This window comes from Eublepharis macularius, chromosome 1, assembly GCF_028583425.1.
Source record: "Eublepharis macularius isolate TG4126 chromosome 1, MPM_Emac_v1.0, whole genome shotgun sequence".
In the NCBI taxonomy this organism is placed as follows: domain Eukaryota; kingdom Metazoa; phylum Chordata; class Lepidosauria; order Squamata; family Eublepharidae; genus Eublepharis; species Eublepharis macularius.
Window position 1 is genome coordinate 91944260 of NC_072790.1, and position 19230 is coordinate 91963489.

General features: G+C 46.0%; 1 protein-coding gene across 2 annotated transcripts in view; it reads left to right on the top strand.

The window, feature by feature from the left end:
- The window catches only part of GRIK2 (glutamate ionotropic receptor kainate type subunit 2), a 786155-nt gene that overhangs the window by 73172 nt on the left and 693753 nt on the right, over positions 1-19230 (top strand). The gene's annotated exons all lie outside the window — the stretch shown is intronic.

Genomic DNA, 19230 nt, shown 5'->3' on the forward strand with positions numbered 1-19230 from the left:
AACAAGTCTTTAAGGTGTGTGCATGGAGTTCCAGATGATGGTATGTTTTCTGTTTAGTAAGTTGGGTTCATTTTATAACTAAAGTACCTCTATAACTTACTATGTTTAACTATTTCTCACCTTTAATATCTATATAAGGTATGCATATAAATTACCTTGAAGCTATGATCATTTCTTCCTCTTACGATATTTCTATATATGCCCCTTTCCAATACTGCATTTTCCTTTCCCTCATATTCCAGTTTTTATAACCAAACATGGATACAGGTATCCATTTACTGTGTGAGGCTATAAAGCTACATTAGAAGATAGTTATGTGTAGTATCCAGTTTCATAAAGAGCTTATTACCAAGTAAAATTTCAGCGCAAATCAAAAGCTCTTAGTTTGGGCATTTTGAACGTGAGCTGTTTTAATAAAATGAAATTGTCACTCCCCCCAATCCCAGAAAGTGCAGAAATATAATTATCATCTTGGACTGGTACCAAACCTCAGTGTTGCCACAATAACTACACATTCTCCAATACTGGATACAGAAATTAAGAACACTCAGGCACAAATTGTCCATAGGACAGCTAGTTAGGGACTCGTAGGGTTGCCAGCTCCAGGTAGAGAAACACCTGGAGATTTGGGGGGTGGAGCTTGGGGAGGGTGGGGTTTGGGGAGAGGCCAGAGCTCAGCAGGTTATAATCCTATAGGGTCCACTGCCCAGAGTAGCCATTTTCTCCAGGGGACCTGATCTCTCTCACCTGGAGATCAGTCATAATTCCAGGAGATCTGGAATTCCAGAGATCATTTAAAATGTTGACCTTGAAAAATGTCTTTTTCAATTGTCAGAAACTGAAATTCTGTGCTGAGAAATCACAAATGATCAATTTCCTTACTGTCAAATATAATGTATTTTGAAATATGTTGGCAAAGTTGCTAGACTCAGTTCCCTTGTAGGGTTGTCAATATGGTGCCACTCAAAATAGTAAGAACCCCTGTGGTGGTACACATTCATTATGTCCCAGCAACCCTGTAACCATACAGAAAAATAGGGGTGTGGGTCATAAAACATGCTTTTCATAGGTTATAAAGGAAAGGAGATACAAAAAAAGAAAAGAGAATTTTTTCTCACACTTAAAAAGCCACCTACTTACTTTGACAGTTCACATGCCCTGTTCTCCAACAAACTCTTCCAACTAAAGTTCTGTAAAAAGGCTAATGGTACCTCATAAAGAATGTTTCATGCCCTTATTAATCATCTTCTTGAAAAAGAAACCACAACCCCTCCTTCCATTGGTTAATTAGTTCTCCTGGTTTGTTGAGGAGATCACAGAATTAGATAATATAAAGCTAGGAAATAGAGGGGGCATGGACCGGGAAAAAACTTTGGGCCGTGGGTCCATGGTCCATTGCGTTTCATGGACCCATGGACCATGAACTTTTCACAGTCCAGCCCAGTTTGCAAACCAACGTTCATCGGTCTGGGCCAGGCTGGAGTGCTTTAACCCCCCTTACTCCAACTGACTGGTGGCCACCAGTCAGCTGGAGCAAGGGGGTGATTTAAATGTTAAAGCACTCCTAGTGCTGCTTGCCAGTGGTGCCGGGAGCACTCTAACACCAGCTTGCTCCAGTCATCTTGCCAGCAGCTTGCGTGGCAGGGAAGCAGCCCTTTCTAGGTGACAGCTGGCCTGTGAAGGGGGGATCCACAGGCCAGCTAGCATTTAAGGGTCCATTCCCTGCTGCTTGCGTGGCAGGGAAATGACCCTTTCCAGGGCCAGCTGGCATTTAAAGGGCCCATTCCCTGCTGCTTTAAACTCCAGCTGGCCTGCAGCACTGGGAGCAGTGCTGGGAGTGCTCTAACCCCCCCCTCTCCAGCTGACTAGTGGGCTTGCCAGTCAGCTGAAGCAGGGGGGGATTTAAATGTTAAAGTGAATCTGGCGCCACTTGCCAGTGGCACCAGGAGGCTTTAACAGACCATGGATGTATGGACCGGTGAAAAGTCCATGGGTCCGTATAAAATGGGCCTCCCATTACCTGCCACCGAACCATCCAGGTCCCTGCAAAATTTTGGTACATTTTCCGGTCTGTGGCCATCTCTACTAGCAAAGTATTCTGTTGAGTAGGGTTTTTTGCTTTTGGGATATATATAAGCTCTTATAATGTATATAAGCACACTTGAAAAGGCATTACTTGAAAAGTGGCTATATTTTTATATTAGTGCATATAATAGTTTATTGTTAGTTTAAGAACAATTTGTCCTCCATTCTTCTTTCTTACTAACTAAAATGGCTAGATTGTCTAGATTTTTGTTAACTTAGTCAAATTCTGTCTGCTTGTATAAGTGTAGTTTTAAAGTCTATTTCTAATCCATAACTTGGATCCAGCAAAATGCAAGCAGAAAAAGAAATTGTTCCACCAGTGCAAGATTTTGTATAACACCTAGCTCTTTTTTCCCTGTATACTTAGTGCCCAGAAATTGATTGAACAAGATCTTGTGCAAACAGAAACACAAGTGGGGTTACAATCAGTCTGACAAGCAGCAGCCACAGTTGTTGTCTTCGTATTTCTTCTTGCACAAGAGTTCTAGCACTGAATCCCACCCTGTATGCGCTGGATCCAACCCTCTATGTAGGCAACTTGGAGAAAGTTTGGTATTCTATTCATAGATGTAGCGGAGTTAGCTGTGTTAGTCTGTAGTAGCAAAATCAAAAAGAGTCCAGTAGCACCTTTAAGACTAACCAACTTTATTGTAGCATAAGCTTTCGAGAACCACAGTTCTTGTCGTCAGATGCATATTCTATTCATATATGTCTACAAGTGTGTATGTGGCCTGCCTTATTTGTAGTCTTACTTCTGACTGAATATGGGTTGTATTTTTCAATACAAATACAGTTCAGATTATCAGAAACGCTCTTGTCTTAGACTGATACTTAACTTACATAGTGGAATGACACCAAGCAAAGCTCAGTAGCACTCTGCCACTCTGTTCTTTTAAAAGAAACGAACCTTAATTTCTTTTTGTGGGGAAGGGCTCCTTATGCTCAGATGCATTCAGTCTAAGGTACCAGAATTGTAGAAAACATGAGTTAGACATACTTGTCTATGGAGCACCATACAGGTTATCAAGGAAGGAAAGGAAGATGCTAGTGGCGTTACCTGGTAAAAAGGGCAGAATCAGCTTGTCCTGCATCAACTGGCAACCTCTGAATCCTGACTACAAACTCAATCTGTCAAGCTAGATTGTCTTTTTAAAAAGTCTTATTTCACAACAGTTATTCGCTTTTTTTTTAACCTATGCAATATTCCAGGAAGAACAGTGGTTTCCCAAATGTCTCATCTCAAAAATTTTAATATACATTGTCTTATGAGATCACCTAATGGAACATGGTGATAATACAGCAAATCATACCAATGTACTCTTAACAGGCCAAGCGTGACTTTTATGACATTTCTTAGGGCAAAACATTTACAATACAATTTGACATAGGATTAAAGTTTGCACTGCGGTGTTCAGTCATAAGTCACACTTACATAACACAAGGCTCTCACTGAGGGCAAAAATTTGAGTCAGTACATTAAAAGTATTTGTCATCGTTCCTCGTGTGAAAGTTCTTACCTTCACCGCTGCTTGAAATATGAATTGCTGATCTTCGTAGCCTGAGGCCATATATTGCGTAGTCAGTTATGTTTCCATCCGGATTACCTCAGAGGTCCAACTTTTAAATTGTCTGCATTAATGTTTTATTGGTCTGTTAAACCCAATTTGTTTGATTCATGTAGTAATCAGATAAAATATGAGGGGCTTACCAATTTGAACTCTTGCACAAAAGCTAACTGAAAATGTGTTTTTCTATATTCAATAAAATTAAGTATCCTAAATTAAAAGAACTAAATATCCTTTGTCGCTATGACCAATTGCCCATTTTTGCTGCTCAGATTTTGTTCAAACTGCTTGCTAAAATTAACTGTATCACACAACTACATACATAATCTAAAAAGAAGTCACCCAAATTTATTTTAATATGCATTGTTTTAATGCATACATGCAGCTGATTCCTACCACATGCTAGCATATGGAAGTAATATGTTGCTGCCATAGCAGCCCCCTTAACCATATTAGACACATTGGGACAGATGGGTGCATGTATCACATTAACAGTGCCACCCTAAAAACCCTACCCTGAGAGGAAGTTCTACTACATCAACTTGAGTAGGATTCTAATTAGGATAGTTGTCTGTGCAGTTCAGACAATACAGATATGATGTGTCACAATGTAATGAGAGCATGAGAGCACAATAGAAGTGCTCTCATTACATGGTTCATGCTATTGTTCTGATCATAGGGATGAGCTGATTGTATAATCAGTGGAATCATGTGATTGGACTACAATTACACAATGATTCAGTCCTGACTAATTTACAAAAATTAAAACAAAACCAGAAAATATGTTCAGGGGTAAATTTATGCAGTTTTTTTCCTAATGGAAGAGGATACTGCATATGTTCCAAGGAGCAAACACATTGCAATGATATATGTTGTTTCTCCCTCTCCCCTTTCCATTTACATAATGTGGCATAGCTATAACTAGGATCCTCACTTGGCAGGTTTTCAAAGCTTACATAATTCATTACAAACAGTGTTCTTTGCTAACGCCTGCAAGCCTGTAACATTCTGCATTGACAGCACTTCAAAATGTAGGGTTACATTGAGTCACATGGAGGTCAGAAATGTGAGTAATGTAGTGTAAAAAAACCACTATTTATGCAAAGATAAAATAATGCCATGTGCCCTATTTTCTCTTGGTGTAATGACACAATTGATTTCAAAAATATTTTTCTGGTTTTATGACCATTACAATAAAAAACAACAACAGCAACAAAGCCCAATGGTAAGTGCTCACATTCTGTCCAACATTTCCTACCTGTAATAGATCAATGGAAGACAAATGTACTATCTCAGTGTATTTTCTCAATGCAAAATCCAATAGATTTTCTAGATTTTCCACACACTTGGTTAAATGGATGGCTTGGCAATAAAGAAAGTAGAAAATGTAAGTAAAAACAGTGTAGTATATGTGTAAGAGAGATGAACACCAGTCAAAGTAGATGGACCAGACATTGATATAATAGATGATTGTGTTTAATGGAGAACAAGGAAAAACAATAAATATTTATGGCTCAATATATCACAACAAAGGAAGTGAAAGAAGCTGCCAAGTATCAGAATCAGTGGCTTGATTTGGATGCTGACTATAATAATCCGTCTCAATGCCTCATGTCAGAATATGTGGATTTTGTTCTTGGGCTGCCACCCTCAGCTTTTATTCACTCTTAACTCCCACTCCAAATCTATGAGCATTTCTTACTCTTAAAATAATGAAAAGGGTAATATAAAAAATGAGAATAACTTTTTTCACTATCACTGATACCACTTTAGGGTTGCCAGAATGATATCACTTGTGGAAGTGATGTCATTATGTTGCCATTCTGCTGGAACCACTTTGATTTGGGGGCAAAACCTTTTTTTTTCTCCAGATGCCATGGTTTCAGCAGCAATGTGATGACATTACTTTCTGGTGCACAGGAAATGATGTCAGCATGTTTGCTACTAGAGACGTTATTACATCACGGGTGAGCACACAACCTGCTGGTGAGTCTGTTACCCTCTTTAATTTCCTGGTAGTTGGGAGTGGCAGACTATTGATTACAAAACAATCTTACATTTTGCTGTCACTCATTCTCCCTATCTAGTCTAGAGATGGGCATGAACAGAAAAAAAAGAACATGATGTTTGTTGTTCGTTGCCATCCACGAACAGGGACTCACGAACAATCACGAGATCCCTATGTGTGCCAATGCTCCTACTGCTGTAATCAATAAAGTTGTGGCCTTCTTTTCACTCCACTTACTGTGTCGGTGTTTTTGTTGCCGAGGTGCTCCCCCCCCTTCCTGCTGCCCATCAACGCTAGGCAGCAAAAAAAAAGATGTTCGTTGTTTGTTGCCATCCATGAACATCCAGGGACTCATGAACAACCACGAACATGTTCGTGGTTGGCTGTTCGTGGGGGCCAGCAGGCTCGCCTCCAGCTATCATCCAAGTCAAGATCCCTACTGCACCACTCCCAGAAACCTGACCTGAGCAGGCACCAGGAAAGGTACCAATAATAAATAATAGCTTGGCCCAGAGTCTGGCAGCAGCCCTGGAACTTTTGTTAAACAAGACCTGCTCTCTCCTGCCACTGTGTTTGCCAAAAAGGGCCAGATAAGCCCAATATACGGGCCTAGGTATACATAATAAGTCACATGAATAGAGATGGGCACGAACCAAAAAAAATTAACAAACCAGCGGATCGTGGTTCGTTGCTGACGACGATCCCAAATTAATGAACCGTAACGAACATCTCCCATTCCTAAACTGAACCGGATCGTGGATCGTGGAGGCCAAAGCGGGGCACGCTGGTATTCCCAGCTATGTGGGAAGGTGGGTGGTGGTGGTGGCGGCCAGGCCTGGCGGGCACGGGGAGGCGGTGATGAGCCGCCTCTCCTCAGGGGGTGGGAGGTCTGGCCACTTGCCGGCGGCACCCCCCATGTGCCTGCCCTCCAGGACAAACTGGAGCGCTCTGGTATTCCCAGAAAAAAAGGAACGGTGGGTACTGGTGGTGGGCGCCGGGCCTGGCGAGCATGGGGAGGCGGCAGAGAGCTACCTCCCATCAGGGGCAGGGGGTCTGGCTGCTCGCCAGCAGCACCCCCCATGTGCCGGCCCGCCAGGCCAAAAAGGAGTGCTTTGGTATTCCCAGCAAAAAAGGAATGGTGGGTGCTGGTGGCGGCCACCAGGCCTGGTGGGCACGGGGGGGTGGGGGGTCTGGCCACTCACCGGTGGCACCCACATATGCCCACCTGCCAGGCCAAAGTGGAGCATGCTGGTATTCCCAGTGATACATGAATGGTGGTTGCTGGTGGTGGCCGCCGAGCCTGGCGGGCATGGGGAGACAGTGGAGAGCCACCTCCCCTCAGGGGGTGGGAGGTCTGGCCGCTTGCACCCCCCATGTTTCCACCCGCCAGGCCAAACTGGAGCGCGCTGGTATTCCAGATGAGAAAGGAATGTGGGTGTCGACGGCGGCTGCCAGGCCTGGCGGGCACAGGGAGGTGGCATTGAGCCACTTCCCCTCAGGGGGCAGGGGGTCTGGCCGCTTGCCAGTGGCACCCCCCATGTGCCCGCCCGCCAGGCCAAAATGGAGCGCGCTGGTATTCCAGGCGAGAAAGGAATGTGGATGTGGACGGCGGCCGTTGGGCCTGGTGGGCACAGGGAGGTGGCATTGAGCCACCTCCCCTCAGGGGGCAGGGGGTCTGGCCACTCGCCGGTGGCACCCCCATATGGCTGCCCGCCAGACCGAAGTGGAGCACGCTGGTATTCCCAGCGATACATGAATGGTTGGTGTTGGCGGCGGCCGCCGGGCCTGGCGGGCACGGGGAGATGGTGGAGAGCTGCCTCCCCTCAGGGGGCGGGAGGTCTGGCCACTCGCTGGCGGCACCCCCCATGTGCCCGCCCGCCATGCCGAAAAGGAGCGTGCTGGTATTCCCGGAGTGGGTGGGAGAGGACGTGTCATCATGAGGAGGGGGAGGGGGAATATCCCCCAGCAGCTACGGGTCCTCACCCAAGGGTCCCACCAAGGAACAGTGTGGTGGAGGCAGCCAACAGTACACACCTTCCTGCCTTGCCGGAAAGGATGGAAGGGAGAGGACCTGTCATGTGGGGGGTAAGTGGGAAGATCCCACCCCCAACCACCCCCAACCACCCCCAACTCTACATTCAGTTCTCCAACCATATACCATTCTCTAACTAACATTCATTCTCTAATGTTGGTGCATACATTCTAGTGTCTTTTGCATTATACTGATACATTCTGTACTGTTTGTCTCTTTCTCTGTTTTTGATTTTCAGTCCTTTTCTTCATGGATGTGGCATGTTCTGTTCGATTCTATATCTCCTTGATGCATTCGCATTCTATTTCTACTTCTAGAACGGTTGATATCCATGTGCCCCTTTCTATCTGTATCTCTGTTTCTCCCTCTCACCGTCTGTTTGCAACTTTCGATCTCTCTCTGTCTCTTCCTATGTGATTCCACTACTATTTATCTGAATCTTTCTCTTTCTATGTATATATCTGTCCTTTATTATTTCTTTCCATCTCTAGCTGTCTTTTTTCTCTTTCGATAACTATGTTGTTTTCTATTTTCCTTTCTCTATCATCATCCATCTGTAGGCTTGTGTGTCCATCTTTTTACAATGGTTTTGTTGTTGTTTTCCAATACATCTTTCTATCTGTCTCTCTGTCTTGTTCTGTCTGACATGAGGAGGGGGAGGGGGAAGATCCCCCAGCAGCTACGGGTCCTCACCCGAGGGTTCCACTGAGGAACACTGCGGCGGCAGCCGCCTCCTGAGCCATCAGCCTCGAGGTTGTAAGCGGTGCTGTCCTGGACCCCGAGGGGACAACCGCTGCCAGCGCAGCCTGCCGGAGCGCTCTGCTGTCACCAGCATCACCCTCAGGGCAAAGTGATCCTCCCACTGATCCCCGCTCAGAAGAGCGGGTGGCCCCCTTTCTCCCCCCAATGGATGTTTCACTGGGTGAGGAGGGAGACAGGCTCGGGTGGTGCCTCTTCAGGTGCCGAGTCAGGGCCGTTGACGATGGGTGCTTTGGGGTTTTGCCCCTGAGCACTAGGACATCACAGGCATGGAACTGCACCACACGGGGGTCATCATGAAGGGCCCGAAAGTGCCTCCATATGGAGGCCTTGTAACGCTGACTGCTAACTGTCCCAGGGGAAGGAGGACGAACAGTTACAGGCTACGCTGCGGGGCTGGACATGGACGATGGGGTGAGGGGTGGACTGCAGGAGGTGACACCACCGAGAGTTTGGGATGGGGTCGGGAGGGATCTTTCATAACACACATACCATTCCTCCAGGGATCCATTGCCCACCCACCCCTCCACAAAATGTTCAGGGAGATTCTCTCCCCCCTGTGCAAAGACCTCTTGGGCTTCCACAGCCCACATAGGTGAATTGGGGGGAGCTGGAGGACTCCCTGCAGCCCCCGAGCCACACCCACTACTGCTTTCCACAAGTGAACCCGGAGGACTGCCATTGCACTTCATCAACCACCCTTGGGAGCTGCCTCCCCTCAGGGGGTGGGGGGTCTGGCTGATCGCCGGTGGCACCCCCATATGCCCGCCTGCCAGGCCGAAGTGGAGCACACTGGTATTCTCAGAGATACATGAATGGTGGGTGGTGGCAGCGGCCGCCGGGCCTGGCGGGCACAGGGAGACAGCGGAGCCAACACAGGAAGACTCATTGTGCCACCAAACTAGAATTAAGGAGGACAGGAAAGGAGATGACTCTGTGTGCCCTCTGCCGCGGTGCCCACTGAGCTCGGCCCCAGGGCCTGGCAGCAGTCCTGGCACCAGAGGGAGGAAGGGACTAGAGCCCTAGCCCACCACTCCCACAGACCTGAACAGATCAGGCACTAATGTGACCCTTCAGCCGAGGTACCCACCAAGCTTGGTCCCAGGGCCTGGCAGCAGCCCTAGCACCAGAGGGAAGGAGGGACTAGAGCCCTAGCCCACCACTCCCACAGACCTGAACAGATCAGGCACTAATGTGAGCCTTCAGCTGAGGTACCCCCCGAGCTTGGTCCCAGGGCCTGGCAGCAGCCCTGGCACCAGAGGGAGGGAGGGAGGGAGGGACTAGAGCCCTAGCCCACCACTCTCACAGACCTGAACAGATCAGGCACTAATGTCAGCCCTCAGCTGAGGTACCCACCGAGCTTGGCCCCAGAGCCAGGCAGCAGCCCTGGCACCAGAGGGAGGGAGGGACTAGAGCCCTAGCCCACCACTCCCACAGACCTGAACAGATCAGGCACTAATGTGAGCCCTCAGCCTAGGTGCCCACTGAGCTTGACCCCAGAGCCAGGCAGCAGCCCTGGCACCAGAGGGAGGGAGGGACTAGAGCCCTAGCCCACCACTCCCACAGATCTGAACAGATCAGGCATTAATGTGAGCCCTCAGCCGAGGTACCCACTGAGCTTGGCCCCAGAGCCAGGCACCAGCCCTGGAACCAGAGGGAGGGAGGGACTAGAGCCCAAGCCGACCACTCCCACAAACCTGAACAGATCAGGCACTAATGTGAGCCTTCAGCCTAGGTGCCCACCGAGCTTGGCCCCAGAGCCAGGCAGCAGCCCTGGCACCAGAGGGAGGGAGGGAGGGACTAGAGCCCTAGCCCACCACTCCCACAGACCTGACCAGATCAGGCACTAATGTGAGCCCTCAGCCGAGGCGCCCACTGAGCTTGGCCCCAGAGCCAGGCAGCAGCCCTGGAACCAGAGGGAGGGAGGGAGGGACTAGAGCCCTAGCCCACCACTCCCACAAACCTGAACAGATCAGGCACTAATGTCAGCCCTCAGCCGAGGTACCCACCGAGCTTGGCCCCAGAGCCAGGCAGCAGCCCTGGCACCAGAGGGAGGGAGGGAGGGACTAGAGCCCTAGCCCACCACTCCCACAGACCTGACCAGATCAGGCACTAATGTGAGCCCTCAGCCGAGGCGCCCACTGAGCTTGGCCCCAGAGCCAGGCAGCAGCCCTGGCACCAGAGGGAGGGAGGGAGGGACTAGAGCCCTAGCCCACCACTCCCACAAACCTGAACAGATCAGGCACTAATGTCAGCCCTCAGCCGAGGTACCCACCGAGCTTGGCCCCAGAGCCAGGCAGCAGCCCTGGCACCAGAGGGAGGGAGGGAGGGAGGGTCTAGAGCCCTAGCCCACCACTCCCACAGACCTGACCAGATCAGGCACTAATGTGAGCCCTCAGCCGAGGCGCCCACTGAGCTTGGCCCCAGAGCCAGGCAGCAGCCGTGGCACCAGAGGGAGGGAGGGAGGGACTAGAGCCCTAGCCCACCACTCCCACAAACCTGAACAGATCAGGCACTAATGTCAGCCCTCAGCCGAGGTACCCACCGAGCTTGGCCCCAGAGCCAGGCAGCAGCCCTGGAACCAGAGGGAGGGAGGGACTAGAGCCCAAGCCCACCACTCCCACAAACCTGAACAGATCAGGCACTAATGTGAGCCCTCAGCCTAGGTGCCCACCGAGCTTGGCCCCAGAGCCAGGCAGCAGCCCTGGAACCAGAGGGAGGGAGGGAGGGACTAGAGCCCTAGCCCACCACTCCCACAGACCTGAACAGATCAGGCATTAATGTGAGCCCTCAGCCGAGGTACCCACCGAGCTTGGCCCCAGAGCCAGGCACCAGCCCTGGAACCAGAGGGAGGGAGGGACTAGAGCCCAAGCCCACCACTCCCACAAACCTGAACAGATCAGGCACTGTGAGCCCTCAGCCTAGGTGCCCACCGAGCTTGGCCCCAGAGCCAGGCAGCAGCCCTGGAACCAGAGGAGATAGGTCCCCATCCACCAAAGCCAAGCTCAATTGTACTCTCTCAGTCCCTCTCTCCAAATGCTAGCAAGTGGCAAGCAAGAGCTCTGTCCCTCTCCACTGCTTGCAGAAAGTGAAACCCAGCCTGGGAGCCCATGACTATTTATAAGCATGGGCTCCATTCAGCAACACAGGAGGTCTGTGTTTGGCTGTCAGAGCTGCCTATCAGGGTTTGCAGGGATGAGATTGGAGTGTCCATGGCTACAGAACACCTCCTTCCCCCTCCCTCCCCTGGGTGTCATCTCCCAACTTGTAACCGCTTTGCAGCTCCATGGTTGGAAGGAAGCCCTGCTGATCAAGGAAAGCTGGGCTTCCATTCGGGTTTCCAGGGCGACAGAGGGAGGGCAGACAGAGCTCAGGCATTCCCCTGGCTCCATTGCCAGGGGAATAGATTGCTGGCGCCTGAGTGTCTGGCTTCCCGAACTGAGCCCGAACGGCCTGAACTGGGCCTCTCCCGACCGCTGGTTCGTTGGCCATGGCCGATCACGATCCACCGGGTCACGATCGCGCGATCGCCATTTTCTTGGGGTTTTGTCATTCGTAATGCGGTGCATGCCCATCTCTACACATGAGTCAATCAGGGGTTATCCAACCCAATTCACACTCAAGGGACTCACTTTAAAACTTTTCTAGTGCAGTTTGGCGTGCTGGGGGGGGGGGGGCTTCTGCCTTCATTCTGTTTTCCCTAGTAAAAATAGCCACAAGGGACTGCTTGTACTTTCTTTGAGCTCTATATGTCCTCGTATAATATAACCAAAGACACATGGAGCTTGAGAAAGGGCCAAACAGGGCCTCCTCTGGCCATTTCCACTAGGGAAAATGGCACAGGATTGAAGACAGAAAGCGCTCCTTTCCCGTTGCAGTGCTCCAAGCTGCTCTGAGTGATGGAACGGTTTTTAAGGTGAGTCATCGAATGAACATGTGACTGTGAGTTGGCTCAGGAGACCCCCAAACCCAAGTCATGCCACATGTTGTATGTATTTAGAACTTTGTTGTTGCATTTTTTAATGGGTTGAGTCAGGAGAACCCTGACCTGACTTGCTTTCTCAGCAGCCAGTTTTGTATATTTCTTTATTTAGAGTTCACTGTTTCCCTGAGATCCAAGGCAGATGACACAGTGCAAGTGAAATACAATATAATCAACAGATAGGACATTTACTGATCAAAGTACAATAATGAACAATGGTTAGGACATTCAGTGAGCAGACACAAAGGAGTATGGTAGTAGAAAATTCAAAAAAGCATAAAGCCAAGCACAGAGATGAAATCTTTCTGAAATGAAGTGTAACTAATTAACATGTCATGTTTAGCAATGTGGAGACTCCCTAGTAGGAGCAGTTCTACATCAGCAGACAGTACCCAATAGTGTAGTATACAGTCCCAGTCCCTACCAATGCATCTCTCTGCGCTATTTCTCATGACACAGCCCTATAATTTGGGTAGAAAGCCCCCCTGTTCAGGGCGGGCGATGAAATCAAACTGGAAATTTTTTTTTGTAGAGGTGCACAACACTATATCATGTTGGCTTTGGCCAGCATTTGTGACAATTAAATATATTTAGACATCAATATGCTACAGAGTTTTGGGCTTTCTGTTAGTAGAATGCCTGCCAATCACTATCCTATAAGGGTTGGCAGGACAATTTTAAATTTGATATTCACTCATGTAAGGTACAGGACCAGATAACACCTATTTTAACAAGAAAGGGAAAAAATAGAATGAAAAGCTTCACAATCCCCCAGCGAGGCAGTGACATCTGATTGCCTACTAACATTAACAAGCCAACAGAAATCACACAATATGCCACTTAGAGACAAGGGAATCAATATTCCCTGGTAACATTTTCTCTAAAACTCATGCTGAGTGTTACTCTGCCTTTACAAGTTGAGCCAGCTGGAGCAATCTGAACCCATTTTAAAAAAAAACATTTTGTCCTACAGATAGGTAGCTCTCTGTCTTTATTTTCTATGTGGAAGTGTATCACATAAAATTTGGCACATGCATTCCTGAGGGAGTTGTATGTGAGAATATGGTTCTACTCTTCAAACGGAACCTACAGCCACCAAGCTGTTCTCAGAAACCCAGTGTGGAGAAATTGCTTCTTCTCCAGAGCCTCCCATATCTATTTTGAGTTCTGGCTTGGATCTGACCACTGGCTAAAGTAAAATGTTATTGATATCAGTATTGTGACATGCAATGTTCCACATGCTAGAATAATGATCTTTTGAGAGAGGGTCATAAAGTGAGGATTGCTATCCCAAATGGAAATATAACCATGCATTAAGGCAAGAGAACTGGCAGATTTGGGTCTGAGTATTATTCGCACCAACAGCATGAACCATTTATTCACTATGGTGAATGAAAAGGGGGGAATAAGTGAGAAAAGACAGGAGATATCCTGGGATCTAGGAGAAAATCTAACATCAACAGAGAAAATCCAGATGGATGGGCTGTTAGTAATCCCTATAACTGGAAAACAAGGCCACATTTTATGTGCTAAACATGGGCTTTATCAGCTTTCAGGACATGGCTTGTCTTGAAATAGGCAAAAAAAACACCCCACTTTGGGAAAAGAATCTCCAGTGGAAGGACACAGAAAGAAAAGATGATTTTCTTGTAGGATTAGGAACAAAGGAAGGAGCGGCAGGGGCTAAATATGTGTCCAAAATTTGCAAAATAATTCTTCAACTCCAGAGTTAATTTAATCTCTATAAAACAAGAAGTTTCAGAGATAGCTGGTTCCAAATTTTGTGGTAGCTTCTGAGAGATGTAAAGAGCATTCTAATATGGGTTAGGTGGCAAACAAGACAATATGTTAATAATGATTTGACAAGATTCCTCAAGAGACGGATGAATAAGAAAACAGTAATGATAATGAATAGAACTGTTTTGTGGCAAGTGGTATGGTCTTCGAGTGAAACTTTGCTACTTGTCTCCTCCCAGACTCTGCCCCCAGGCTGCTTATTTTTGTCCTGGCTAGTTTAATCTATTTAGGGATAGCCAGCTTTCCTGCCAAGCCACCAACATATCAGATATTCCTTTTATTTACATGAACCTATGGACTGAAGGAAAAGAAATAGAAAGACCTTAGCACCAAAATGGAAGGGAGGGTTGGAGTAAGAAAAGGTTGATAATTATTTATGCTGCTTTGGAATTATTCATTATTCATAATACACAGAGCTTTTATAAAGCAGGCAGACCATCCAGATGCAATATCCCTTTTCAATCTCTAAAAGGGGGAACTGACTCCACCTTGATGCAACTAAGGAAGAATAGATCTTCCACTTGAAAAGAAGACCTCTCAGCTTCCCTCTCCCTAGAGAGGAGGAAGTGTTCAAAGAAACAATGTCTCTTCCAGAAAATACCTGGAAGTGATGTCACATCATCAACATATCGCAGACACAATGCTGTAAGATTCAAACAAAAGCCCATGGTTTTACTCTCTCCTAGTGCTTTCCATCTCTCTCTAGTTGCCAGGCAATGGCTGGCAACCCTAGTGCAACTGCTTCCAATGATTCTGATTAGAGGAGGCCTTTGAGGCTTATAGGTTCACGTGTGACATCTGCTAAACTAGTCATTCAGTGATGCTTTCCAAAGTTTTTGAATGCATGCACACATCCCATGCAGAAAGCAGCAAAACCATTGTGCTCACAAACAGTGTGAATCTTTAAGCATTTAATGTTAATGCACCAGACACAGGCCCTTCTTCCTAGGGCTCCCCAAACAGTCAATATTGATCAAAGTGCCTTTGGCTTTAGTCTGACACAATAACTTCTTTGTTACAACTTCTATGCATTTCTAGTTCTCACAGGTGTGACTGTAGTTCTCTCTCAGATGTTTTCTTCTGCTCTGCCACACCCCCTTCCCTGCATACCCTTGTCACCCTGGAGGAAACAGAAAACTGCTCCTTAGGTTAGGCAATCAGAACCTATTGGGACACACAGTTCTCAGTCTCAGAATTCCAAGAAGGGAACCCATTTCAAAAATGCATGCCCATCACTTATTCATAACTATACATTTAGCTTGTTCATTGACCTGATGTAACAACACAGGAAACATATCTACAAGACATGAATGATGCTGTTATTATTAGATGGTATAGAGGGGATAAAAATATAATCATATCAATTAAAAAAAACTTTTCTGAATTTTGTATATGACCCTTCCTCGCTTCAAATGTAACCTCTTATTAACTGATTCTTTTCTATTTTATTTTTATATTGCCTGTCCTCAAAGCAAGAGAAAACAAACAGAACTAGCACTAGAGATGGGCACGAACAGAAAAACAACATGATGTTCGTTGTTCATTGCCATCCACGAACAGGGTCTCACGAACAACTACAAACATGGCCCTGTTCATGAACATGATTAACTTTTCTCCTGCTGGACAATGGAGCAGCAGTAGGAAGTGGGGGTTGCCAGTTAGAGGTCTGTCATAGTGAGAAATTTGGCAACCCTAACTCACACACAAATAACTATCTAGATATATTTAAAATCCAATAGGTTCACTGAAACATCTCTAAAGTTATTTAAAGAAGAGTGGTGCTTTTATGAGAGATTATTATTTGTCATTTCTTTTAAACAGGCATAATGTGCAATTACAGCTAGATGATTGGCCATCCTTCATCATGATGATTTTCTAGTATTACACAATTTGTTCCGCTGTCCCTTATTAAAGTTCTTTGATTGCTCATTTTAAAGAATGATGCGCCCATCAGCTTGGAAAAGTTATATATGTGAAAGACCAGGCTAGTTACAAGCCATGTTAATTTACAGTTTTTCGGTGCCTAATGGAGTTCTTGAGCAGGCCAAATGGAGAAAGAAATAGTCTGGCACCTGAGGTGTTGAATGTATCTATAAGTGGTTTGATTTGAACACAATTTATTCAGTCTTTTCTGGGCAATTCTCACTTGTTGCTGTAAGAAATAGATTTTCTTCCATACAGAAAGTGAGATTTTTTTGTGGCCTATTCAACCTCTTTTCTTTGTATGTACTGTATGTGTATAGTTTCCTTTTACACAGCTGAAGGCAGAAAAGAGTAAGAGCCACCTATAAAAATATAGCCAGATTTATTTAATTGAATCCAAAGCATGGATGCCTCACTTTAGCAAAAAGCGTTAGTGTAATTTACTGCAGGCTATAGGACCTGCAATTTATTGGCAAGCTTGAGGTTTCACTAAATCGATTGCCTTGTCTAGTTTTTTTGCTCCTCCTGGCATTTGGGTGTTCTGTAAAAATAATTGTCCCTCCTTCTCTCTGCTCTAACTACATTTATTTCACAGCTACTACATCTTTAGTAGAGTTTTTTTTTGTGTGTGTTCTGCTGTTGTGGGCCTGCTGCATTAGCTTAATGTCACTCTAAGAAAAGTAAATGGTTGTTTAGGGGTTTGAAATTATTCAGTTCAGTGGAGAGTGGTTCGTTCGGACCTGCCCCTGTTTGCAAAAAAGTAGAACACTTTAATGTGATTGAGAGGAGCACTTAAGCTTGCAAAATAATAGTACCACCATAATGACCAGTTAGAACGTTCTATGAGGTGGTAATGGAGGAAGAATGTGGGTTGCACTTGCCCTCCCTCCACTTCTACATCTTATGTTGGGGATGGTGGGGGTTGTTAGGTGCATGGAGATGTGCTTATTTATAGATTTAAAATCTGCCTTTGACTCTGTATCCAGAGATATTCTCTTGAAGAAGTTAAGTGCCACTACAATTGATAGGAGACTTTTATTTCTTACTCATGCACCATATTCCAGAATCGCTGTTAGGGTAAGATGCAATAAACAAGGTCTCCTGACTAATTCTATTGTGACAACAAAAGGAGTCAAGCAAGGCTGCATTTTGGTCCCTACCCTCTTTGCTATTTACAACAACGATTTGATTAACAACCTTTGCTTAGTTGACACTCTTCCCCCCTCTTGGCAGACTGACATATAGTAGCCCTGTTTTTCGCAGATGATATGGTCCTGCTATCCAGAACACCAGTGGGCTTGAGAAGGGCATTAAAGCAATTTGGTACTTACGGCAACCTAAATCATCTAGAGATTAACTAACAAAAACCAAAAGCAATGGCTTTTGGCCCCAAACCCAAGATAAGGGAGTGGAATATAAAGGGTCATAGGTTACAATAGGTGGCAACCTATAAGTATCTATTCAATCTACTGGGGCAAAAAAGGCCCATTACGAATATGCTGCAAATTCTGAATGGAAATCTGTGGAAGCTATCATCAGATTATTCTACACTAAAGCGGGGCAATATATTTCAGTGGCTCTTAAATTATATCTTTCTAAGACAGTGCCACAACTTATATATGGGACAAAATTGGGTCCGGGCCCTTCAAGTTTAGCTCCCTTGGAGAAAATTCAATCTAAATTTTTAAGAGCCATATTTAAATTTCCGTGTAGTGCTTCAAATGCAATTTTACATTTGGAAACTGGATTGCTGAGAATAGAGGCCAGGTTAACCCTGGCTTTGATTAATACTTGGCTTAAGTTCAGTCATTGCCCATCAGATATCACCTCTCTAATTTTTAAGGATACGTAATGTTCCACCTGGCTCAGGGCCATCTACCAGATATTAACTATGCTAGGCTTTTCATTTGAATCTCTCCAGATGATGGCCTTGGACCAGGCAAGGACTGTGGTTAAAAAGTGAATGTTAGATGTTGAGAGACAGAAGGATATAGGATTATAGGATATAGGATTAGAAGCTCCTATCGGGTTCTAATAGTCAGATCACGCTTACTAGTGCCAAATTTCTGGCTGCAGCTTATAGAATTTGCAGAGAATATGTAAAGGAGACATTTATTTTTATATTTTAAATTGGAAAGATCAAAGCACTATATATTTTTTACAGTTTTATACAATTACTTTCATACCAAAGCTGTGCACTTTGAGTATGGTATTTATGTTTATTAACTGTAATAATAAATCAATTACATTACAGTGTGGGAATAGACCACAGATCTGATCACAGGGAAGTGTACGTATTGCTACTTCACACAAAACCCAGAAGCTTAGGAAGATAGAACACACATTGCTTGTGTGTCCTGTATCTTTGCTTCTCTGGGATGTGCTTTTTATCCATCTGGCACATTTTCCCCACCCGTCGTTCAAGGAGCTTGCTAACATACAAGGTGAGAGCCTGGTGCTAATCTCAGCCATACCCTTCCCCCAAAATTTTCACAAGGCTGTAATGTCCAATTAAGAAACCGAGCCCTGATTGGTTCCTTGAGTGGGCTGATGCCCCTCCAGATTTCAAGAAGCCTCTTTGTCTCTAGGCTGTTTATCAGTCTTTCTACCTTGTAGCCATTGCCAACTACCTGCAATGTGAGAGAGAGAGAGCTGCTCAGCTCTAAGCCTCCAGGATGCCTAGAATAAGCTGGCATAGATGGACTTTGGTAAGATCAACCAGCTTTGGAACCAACTCAGAGAATGCTTAGTTAGATAGCCAGTAGTATTTCAGCTAGTTAGAACATATTTAGATCAGCAAGCTGTTATTTGTTTTCTGCCTTGCCTAAATGCGTTCTAAGAGCGGATTCTGCCTTGCACATGCTCCTATGTTCTTTCTTTAATAAACTCCAATAATATATTTTACCAGCCTGTGTCCAGTGTTGCTTGCCAAGGAGGTACACACACTCAAAAGAACCCAGGAAGCCAGGGTGCTTCAAACACACTACCAGAGCTCTTAGAGACTCCTAGAGGTCCTGACTGGCTAGGAAAGCCGTCAGGGATGGGGGATGAGAGTCTGGGTCGATATAGCACCAGGCAA